The sequence below is a fragment of the Capsicum annuum genome, chromosome 12, assembly GCF_002878395.1.
Source record: "Capsicum annuum cultivar UCD-10X-F1 chromosome 12, UCD10Xv1.1, whole genome shotgun sequence".
In the NCBI taxonomy this organism is placed as follows: domain Eukaryota; kingdom Viridiplantae; phylum Streptophyta; class Magnoliopsida; order Solanales; family Solanaceae; genus Capsicum; species Capsicum annuum.
In genome coordinates, this window is record NC_061122.1 from 15,857,060 (window position 1) to 15,868,012 (window position 10,953).

Genomic DNA, 10,953 nt, shown 5'->3' on the forward strand with positions numbered 1-10,953 from the left:
GGAAGAGGAATGAGAGACCAGCCAGAACCCCATCCTATCCAGGCAGATCCTCTGGATAAGCATGGCTCTCACGCTGAATTCAGAGCAGCTTTTACCACCCTAGCCCATTCTATAGCAGCCCAGAATGAACACCTAGCTGTCGTTCCAGCCAAACCAAGGGCCAATACTGTTGCAGACAGGATTTAGGACTTCACCCAAATGAACCCTCTATCTTTTACTGGGTCTAAGTCAGATGAGGACCCTTAGAAATTTCCTGATCAGGTGCAGACGGTTATAGATATTATGGGGGTGACAGCTAGTGAGAGTGTTGAGCTAACTGCATATCAGTTGCAAGATGTGTCTCACTCATGGTTTAAACAATAGAAAGTAGTGAGGGACGCAAATACAGGGCCTATAGAGTGGGAGGAGTTTGTCACTGCTTTCCTAGATAAATTCTTTACCCTAGAGCTAAGAGAAGCCAAGGTGTTAGAGTTCATAAATCTTAGGTAGGGAAATATTACAGTGAAAGAGTATTCCCTTAAGTTTACTTAATTAGCTAGATACGCTCCTCATGTGGTGGCAGATAGCAAATCTAAGATAAGCTAGTTTGTATATGAAGTGTTTAATAGTGTGGTAAAGAAGTGTAGGAATATGATGCTGATCATTGAGATGGACTTGGCTAGGCTGATGGTTCATGCTCAACAGATAGAGGATCAGAAGAATAAGGAGAGAGGAGCAGAATAAGAGAGATAGAACAAGTAGTTTCATCTTCACTCAGCCTAAGTTAGAGGGTAGGAATCGCTCTCAATTTTGCCCAAAATCTTTATTTCTAGCCCTGTTCTCAGCGAGTGTACCAGTGCTGAAATTAAGAGACGGCAATAGAGATAGGGCATCAGGCCTAAAACCTCAGGGTAGTGTTAGCAGTGCTCGAACCAATCCTCTTTGTCAGAAATATGGTAGAAACCACCAGGGTATCTATAGAGCTGGCAGAGATGTGTGTTTCAGATATGTCAAGCCAGAACACAGAGTCAGAGATTATTCTCAGTTAGGTTCCAAGGTCAATATAACTGTCTACCAGCTCAGTCCCATCACTCGAATTAGTAGGGTGCAATATCCAGCGCTACTAGTGGGCAACGCCCAAACAGACTCTATGCACTTCAGTCCCGATAAGATCAGGAAAGTTATCCTAATATGATCACCGGTATATTACAAGTTTACCATTTACATTTTATGCTTTGCTAGATACAGGAGCTTTTTTGTCCTTTGTTGCTCTTTATATTGCAGTAGACTTCGGAGTCAGTCCTGAAATTCTAGTAGAGACTTTCTTAGTCTCTAACCCCATGGGTAAATCTATCATAGCCCGATAGGTATACAGGAACTATCCAGTTATGGTATCTCAGAAAGTCACTTCAACAGACTTAGTCAAATTAGAGATAACTAATTTTGATGTCATTCTTGGCATGGATTGGCTTCAGTCGACTACAGAAATAGAGTTGTCTAGTTTCAATTTCTGAATGAACCTGTCTTAAAATGGAGGGGTAGTACTTCAGCACTTAGGGGTCATCTTATTTCCTACCTAAAGGAAAGAAAAATGATATCTAAGAGATGTATCTACCACCTTGTGCGAGTCAAGGACTCCAGTTTAGAAACCCCTAATCTTGAATCAGTGTCAGTAGCATGTGAATTCCAGATGTCTCTCTCGAAGATCTTCCTAGAGTTCTTCCCATTAGGGGAATAGACTTTGGAATAGACTTTCTCCCAAATACTCATCCTATATTTATTCTGCCATACAAAATGGCACAAGCAGAACTCCAAGAATTAAAAGAAAAATTGAAGGATCTCTTAGATAAAGGATTCATCATACCCAGCGTATCCTCATGGGGTGCACCAGTTTTATTCAAGTGCAAGAAAGGCAATTTTCTCAGAATGTGCATAAACTACCTTCAGCTTAACAAAGTCAGGGTCAAGAATAAGTATCCATATTCCAGAATCGATGACTTGTTTGACCAACCTTAGGGGGGTAGTTATTTCTCTAAGATAGACATCAGATTAGGCTATCATCAGCTTAGATTTAGAAAATGTCACATCCCGAAGATAGCTTTCAGAACTTGGTATGGTCACTTTAAATTCTTAGTCGTGTCATTTGGTCTTACTAATGCCCCAGCAACTTTCATGGACTTGATGAACCATGTGTTCAAGCATTACTTAGACATGTTTATTATAGTCTTCATAAATGACATCTTCGTCTATTCTTACAGTGAGCATGATAATGCAGACCACCTTCGAATAGTGTTACAGACTCTCAGAAATCATCAGTTGTTTGCCAAATTCAGTAAGTACGAGTTTTGGTTAAGGTTAGTAGCATTCAGTGGTCATATCATTTTCGGTGATAGCATTAGAATTGATCCCCAAAAGACCAAAGCAGTAAAAAACTGACCTATTCCTATTTATCCATTAGACATTAGGAGTTTCTTGGGCTTGGACAGCTAGTACAGACAGTTTGTTGAGGGATTTTCGTGTATTACATTCCCTATGTCCAGGTTGACTCAGAAAAAATTCAAGTTTTAGTGGTCAGATTCTTATGAGAAGAGCTTTCAAGAGATAAAGAATCGATTCACTACAGCTCCGATCTTGACTTTACCAGGTGGTTTAGAAGGTTTTTTGGTGTTTTGTGATGTATCTAAAGTAGGTTTGGGTTGTGTCCTTATGCAGCATAGTAAGATCATAGCCTACACCTCTAGACAGATTAATCCTCATGAGAAGAACTATCCAACTCATGATCTTGAGTTAGCAGCTATAGTATTTGCCTTAAAAATTTGAAGGCACTATTTGTAAAGGGTGCACCTTGATGTGTTCATTGCCCATAAGAGACTTCAGTATGTATTCTTTTAGAAAGACCTCAACCTCCATCAGAGAAGATGGTTGGAATTGTTAAAAGATTATGACATAAGTGTCCTGTATCATTCGACCAAGGCTAAAGTAGTGGTTGATGCTCTCAGAAGGATGTCTATGAGTAGTGTTGCTCATGTTGAAGACAGTAAGAAGAAGTTAGCTCAGGAAGTCCATCAGCTTACCCGACTAGGCATCTGCTTAGTTGATTTAGCAGAGGGTAGTGTGTGGGTTCAAAAAAGTTCAAAATCATCTCTAGTTTCGAGGTGAAGAAAAAACATGATTGAGATCCCATCCTAGTCAAACTGAAAGAGTCGGTTAGAGATCAGAAGGTAGAGGTTTTCTCCCAAAGGGGATATGGTGTGTTGCATTGCCAGGGTCGGCTATGTGTCCCAAGTGTCAATGACTTGAGGCAGTGAATTCTTACAAAAGGGCATGGTGCGCGCAACTTTATTCATCCAGGGGCCACTAATATGTATCGTAATTTGCAGGAGATTTATTGGTGGAGTTGGATGAAGAGAGGCATTACAGAGTTTGTAGCTAAGTGATCAACATGTCAGCAGGTTAAGATTAAGTACCAGAAGCCTAGTGGGTCTATACAGGAGTTCAGTATTCCCACTTGAAAGTGGGAAGAAGTGAACATGGACTTTGAGATGGGTCTGTCTCGTACTCATAGTTAGCATGATTCTATATGGGTTATCATAGATAGGATGACCAAATCAACCTATTTCTTGCCAGTCCACACCTATTATTAAGCCGAGGACTACTCCAAACTCTATATCAGAGATTTGGTCAGGTTACACAAAGTTCTGGTATCTATTATCTCAGATAGAGGTACCCAATTTACCTCTCACTTCTGGAAAGCATTACAAAAGGGTCTTGGTACCCAAGTTCATCTTAGTACAGCTTTTCACCCTCAGATGGTCAAGCAAAAAGGACCATTCAGACCTTAGAAGATATGTTATGAGCGTATGCGATTGATTTTAACGGTAGCTGGGATGACCACTTTCCTTTGATTGAGTTTGCATATAACAACAAATATCATTCCAGTATTAAGATGGCTCCATTTGAGGTGCTTTATGAGAGGATATTTAGATCTTCCATTAGTTGGTTTGAAGTTGGTGAGGCCGCAATGGTAGGGCCTGACTTGGTTTTTGATGCCTTGGATAAAGTGTATTCATCAGGGAAAGTCTTAAGACAACTTAGAGCTGATAGAAATCGTACGCAAATGTGTGAAGAAAGGATCTTGAGTTCGAGATTGGTGATTATATGTACTTGAAAATCTCTCCTATGAAAGGAGTAAAGAGGTTTGGCAAGAATGGGAAGCTTAGTCCCCGATATGTCGGTCCTTACCAAATTCTCAGTCGTTTTGGAAAGATAGCTTACGAGCTTGAGTTGCCTTCAGATTTCACTTCAGTCCATCCAGTGATTCATGTCTCCTTGCTAAAGAAATACATAGGTGACCCAGCAGTTGTAGTCCCTGTTGAGGGTATAGATATTTAGAACAGTTTCTCTTATGAAAAGATTCCAGTCAAAATCCTTGACTATCAGATTCGCAGACTGGGGAACAAAGAAGCCCCTCTAGTCAAAGTTCTATGGCGGAATCAGTCCGTTGAGGGAGCTACTTGGGAAGCAGAAGTAGATATGCGGATCAAGTATCCTCACCTCTTTTCTGCAAACTCAGACTCAATTTAAGGTAACAGTTTTCCTTAAGCTTACTCAGTTTCATGCTCAAATTTCCATAATAACTTGGTATCAAATTACTGAATTATTTTCAGTCATGTACTCATGTATCTGATATGCATGTTCAGTATACAAACCAAGCTTAACAGTAGCTTTAGTCTTGTATTCATGCATTTAGATATGCATGTTCAATGAAAACTCAGTATATCAGTAGTTCCAGTCATGCAATCATGCTTCAAATGTGCATGACCAGTATGTACTTCAGTTTATCGTTTCCCCCATCTTAGCCAGTCTTATTCAAGGACAAATGTTCCCAAGGGTGAGATATTGTAATAACCCAAAAAATTTTAAGCTTAACACAGTCCTTTAAAGCTTGTTAAGGGGCCCCGAACATAGAAAATTTAGCTAAGTATTCATACTTAGAGTCATTTTAGCCTTCATAGGTTGGCAATCTTATTTTGCGACCTTCCTGACCTTAGTTGGTCATTTTTTAAATATATTCATGATCAGGGTTACTTGTAGGTCATCTCAGGCGAGTTTTGGATTTTTTGGATTAGTGTAAGGGAGAGTTTGGATGCTCAAAATAGTAAGGGTTTGTGATGACCCTACATCGTGAGGGCCAGTCAACCCAGCTAAGGGTCGTATCGCGATGGGTACTTGACCCAAGTAGGGGTCGTGACGTGAGGGTGTCCCAGTTCAGCATTATTTTTATAAGGGTTGTGGGGGAAAATAGTTCATTTTCCCAACCATTACTCAGCCAAAAAATATGAAATTCTGCCTTAATTCACCAAAATATACTCACTTTCTCCCAAATTCTCTCAAAGTTTTAGGGTTTTTAATTCAAGATTCAAATCTCAAGGATTTCACCATCAATATTTTCAAAATCAATCCTCAAGGTATGTCAAGTGTTCATCCAAGGGTTCCTTCTACCCTTGGAGTCCAAGAAACCTTTTTCAAAACTCGAGTTAATATTTTGATGAATTTCATGATTAAGTTTGATTGTATTTCATGATTATCATGTTAATGGGGTTTCTAGTTCATGATTTAATTGTGAGATTTATGTGAAGTGAAGTGATATATGTGTAGTATCATGTGAATCCATGTTAAAATCATGAAATTGTAAATGGGGATTTGAATTATGATGCCTACTTGTTGTATAGTGTTATATGCATATACTATGCTCACCAAGTGTTTGATGAATTGTTCATGTGAGTTGATAATCATAATGCCTACTTGTTGTATAATGTTATGTGCATATACTATGCTCACCAAGTATTTGATGAATTGCTCATGTGAGTTGATAATCATGATACCTACTTGTTGTATAGTTTTATGTGTATATACTATGATCACCAATTGTTTGATGAATTGCTCATGTGATCTGATAATCATGATGCCTACTTGTTTTATAGTGTTATGGCCATATACTATGCTCACAAAGTGTTTGATGAATTGCTCATGTGAGTTGAAAATCATGATGCCTACTTGTTGTAGTGTTATGTTCATATACTATGCTCGCCAAGTGTTTGATGAATTGCCCATGTGAATTAATAAGAGAAAGAAATTATGTCATGCTAGCTTATGTACAAGTTATATCATGCAACTGTTTGATAAAATGTCAGCATGAACAAGTTATGAACAAGTTTACATGATTATGCTTTTCAAGTTTATGCTATTATTTGCTTTTAACGCTATCGAGTCCTGGGTGTATTTAATACCCGAAAATTTAGCTAATTACGTAGAGCCAGTGTTATTTTCAAGATAGTCTCAGTCATGACACGATTAGTAGAACTCAGTCAGTTACAGAACTCAGGAAAACTCATTAAACTCAGTATGAGTCTAGTTCAGTTTAGTATACTCAGTTCAGTGTCTATTCAGTTGAGAGTAGATTCAGCACAGAGTAAACCCAAGGATGGGGGCTCATGTGTCGATAGAGGGTGTGATCCTTCGAAGCAAATCTTTGTGTTTTATAAATACGTAACCAGTATAAGTTGAGACATCAAACCTGCCTATTAAAGGTTGATGAGGTACTTTAACCTGTTAATTGAGGGTTCCACCATTCTCACCAGAGTACCTGCCAGATGAGGGTAACTCTCAGCTTGTCTTTATCTATGGCACGATATTGACACTCTTCAAATTGGGGTTACAGGTTGGACCCCAAATCTATTTAGAAAAAGGGGCATGTCAGTTAGATGATTATCTCCCATAGTCTCAGTTTCAGTCTTAGATTCAGGACTGTCAGATACAGTCAATCAGCTTACTATAGAACTCAGATTAGTTCTATAAAATTAGGACTATCAGATACAGACACTCAGTTATCAGTAGTACAGTATCAGTAAACTTAGACATCAGTTAGACAGTATTTAGAAACTCAATATTCAGTACTATCACGACCTCAGTTACAGTTTACGTATTCATTCATGTACTCTCATTCAATTATACTCATGTCATTCAGTTAGTATTGTTCATGCATATGAACCTATGCATTCAACCTACCTCCCTTTGCATACTAGTACATTCAAAGTACTGATGCATACTCTTTTCTTACGCTACGATGTCTTATATCATACGTTCAGACGCACGGGCTCCTAATCATACTTAGCAATTCATATTCCTCAGCAATCAGCATTAGCAGTGAGTCCTAATAGTTCGAGGAAATGATTATTATTTCAATTTATTTTCAGTAGTTTGAATAGAATCAAGTAAATTCTTAAAAGCTTAACAGCAAAGTGATAACATTAGTCACCATTAAATTTACTTCCTTTTATAGACTTCTCTTTTTCTGCAAACTCTTTGTTCATCTTGGAAATGTCAAAAGACAAAAGCAGATACCACCAAAAATCTTCTCCGCGTCTTCTACCGCTTTTCATATGGGTCATCCTTTGAAATTTGTCAAACAGAATTTTATCACCGGTCCAACCATCCAATCTCAAACTCTGTCAAAAAGGCAAAATATCTATAGACCTAACAACATTGCGCATGCATTTGCCTATCTTTTATATGCTACAAATCAGGAACAAGATAGAGAAAATGTAAAGAGTCCTGGAAAGAAGGTGAATAGTTCCAAACAAAAATAGACTGCCAACTATATTATATTATATAGACACACACTTGGTATTTTTTTTTTTGGTTAACTTTTTGGTGGCTTTATGGGCCTTTTATTTCATAATGTAAAATTGATAAAATCAATCCGTCCAAACAGCCCAATAACCAAAAAAGAAAACAACAAAATCTATTTTATTGGCCACTATAAAAGTATAAGTTGCTGGAATTGCTTTTGTCTCACTTCCAAAAAGTAGCTCTCTTTAACCTTGTCCCTTTCCTGCAGTTGCTGGAAACCTAAGCTCCGCCATCTGTCTTCTTCTTTGTATGTTGTTTTCATGCAAAGCTTCTGGTAAATAGGATGGTCTTTGGAATATTTTTGTGTGCTAACATAGCTTAGCAAACCTGTATTGTTTCCCCTGTTTCTAGCCCTCCTACTACCTTGTTGGTACTGTATCTGAATGAACTTGAATCCTTCTGTTTCTTAACCTTAATGTAGGGATTTATGCTTTGTCTATGTTTATGATTCTCCTGCCTGTTGCCGGTAATTCGTCGAAATGATTGAACTCTTGAATTTGATTGTTGTTGATGGCTAGATTAGCTAAGTAATTTGTCATTTGATTGCCTTCTCTGAAAATACGTTGCACATGAACTTGCTGAAATTTTATCTATTTATGAAGATACTCCATTATTTCTACTATTTGACATGGAACTTTCCAAATTCGCAGTATGATATTTATCAAAGCTAGGGAATCTGTTTCCAACATTATTTTTTAAATCCCCATGCTGTACTGACTTCCAACGCTTCATACATTGCTCTAGCTTCAGCCTCTATGTTAGACAAAAATCTTACTCCTCTTGATTGTGGATATACCAACTCCCTTTTCATTTTTTATGCAAAATCCATAAGCCCCTTCTCCGGGATTTCCTTTGTTGGCACCATCTGTGTTACATTTCAGTGTGCCAATTTCTGGAAATAACCAATATACAATATGATGATATATTCTAGGTTTGTATGAACCTCTCACATTCACTATTTCCATCTATTGTTTGTCCAACACTTGAAGTCCTGGAATAGCCATCCCATCAACCTTTGTATTGTTGTTTCAATCTGATGTATCATTCTCCCTAAGGTTATTTTTTCTCCATGCCTCATCTTGTTTCTTCTCTTCCAAAGTTCCCAAAGAATTAAAGCCAGAATAGCATTATAAATTCTTTGAACTCTAGATGATGCTTTAGCATTCCACCAATTCCTTATTGATTGCCTAAGACTTGCTGCCTTAATCTGTATACCTACAAAAATAGAAAAATACCTCCACAACTCTTGAGCTATGGGGGCTGTTAGAAATAAGTGCACCATAGTTTCTTGCTCCTCATTCTCACAAAACCAACATTTTGAAACAATGTTAATTCTCATCCTCCTCAAGTTGTCATCTGTGGCTATTCTACATTTCCAAGCTCTCCAAAAGAAGAAATTTATCTTGAAAGGTAGACCCCTCACCCAAATCTTATCGAAGACCATATTCTTCTTCTTTTTTTGTCTCAATACTTCCCAGGCACTCTTAACTGTAAAATTGCCACTGGTATTTCCCATCCACCATGCTTTGTCATGCTCATCCTCATTCACCACTGGAGAGATATTTTCTATTATATACTCCACCATTTCCTATGAGATATGTTGTGACAACATTTCTCTATTCCATTGATCATTGATTACAAACGCCTTCACTTTAATTTCTTCATCAGGTACTTGCCCTTCCTCCACATAATATAAGGCCCCTTGTTTAGTCCAATATCATACTGGAAGCTGCTATCACCTGACTTTAGCTATCACCATATATTTGGCTCCACTTCTTCCCGAATTAGTGCCATCTTCCTCCAGACATGAGAAGAGCCAAAAACTTGAGCCAACAATGGATGCCACTTTTTGCAATATTTGTTCCACATAAACTCTTCCCATAAAGAACTCGTGGAAGTTCTAAATACCCATCGAAGATTATCAAATAATGCATTAGCTACATCATGTAAAGACCTAAATCCTATTCCACCCTCTTCTTATTCATAGAATCCTCTTCACACTAAAGACTACCAAGCTACCCAATGCTTCCCCTTAACACCACTAATGTGACCCCAAAATAAATTATCTAGGATTCTATGAATATGATCTATCACTCCCTTTGGAGGGTTCAATGCTGACATCAAAAAATAGGCATAGACTGTAATACTACAAATATTAAAATGTACCTTCCCCCATAGGATAATATCCAGTTCTGCCATCCTAACATTCTTCTGGATATTTTTTTAGTCAAATCCTCAAAATGAGATTTCTTGTTCCTACCATAAAATATAGGGCAACCTAAATAAGCAAAAGGAAAACTTCCCTGCGCCACCTGTAGAATTCTTCTAATCCTGCTTACATCCCTTGGCGGCACCTTTTCATGCAAATATACAAAACTTTTTGAAAGATTAATCAGCTGACCAAATACAAATTAATAATTTCGTAGAATCTTTTTCATTTTTTTCATTGACTCTTTATGCCTTAAGCAAAACAAAATCGTATCATCGTCATAAGATAAATGGTTAATAGGCTTACTCCACTTTGGCATCCCAAATCCTTTAAAGTCATCTTCCTCATGTAAACTATTTAGTCCTCTAGCCAAGACTTCTACAACAATTATGAAGAGGGTCGGAGATAATGGATCTCCTTGTTTTAACCCTCTTGTTGATTTAAAGAAACCAAAAGTTTGGCCATTCACTAACATAGTATACCAGTTATTGGAAATTAATCTCCATATCACATTTATCATTGTTTTTGAGAAACAAAACCTTATCATAACCTTGATTACAAATATCCACGATACTCTAACATAAGCCTTTGATATATCCAGTTTCACCGCTACATTATGTAGACGATTTCTTCTATTTATGTCTCTCACAATCTCTTGAGCTAAGAGTATATTTTTTGTTATACTGCAATCCTTTAAAAAGCCAGTTTGATTTCTTAAAATAATCAAAGGTAGTACTGTGATAATTCTTCCATGTATAACCTTCGAAATAATTTTATGTACAAATGAGCTGAGACTTATTGGTCGTAGGTCATTGAATTTGCTAACCGCATCCTTCTTAGGAATCAATACAACATTAGTGCGTGTTATATATCTTGGCAGTTCATTGCCACAAAAGAATGTCACTACCATTGTATAAATATCCTCCTTCACAATATCCCAGCTTTCCATTGTATAAATATCCTCCTTCACAATATCCCAGCTTTCCTGAAAGAAACTTCCTGAAAACCCATCCGGCCCGCAAGCACTGTCACACCCTTTTTTCGCTCGAAGGGTCGAGTCGAAGGGTTTTTCC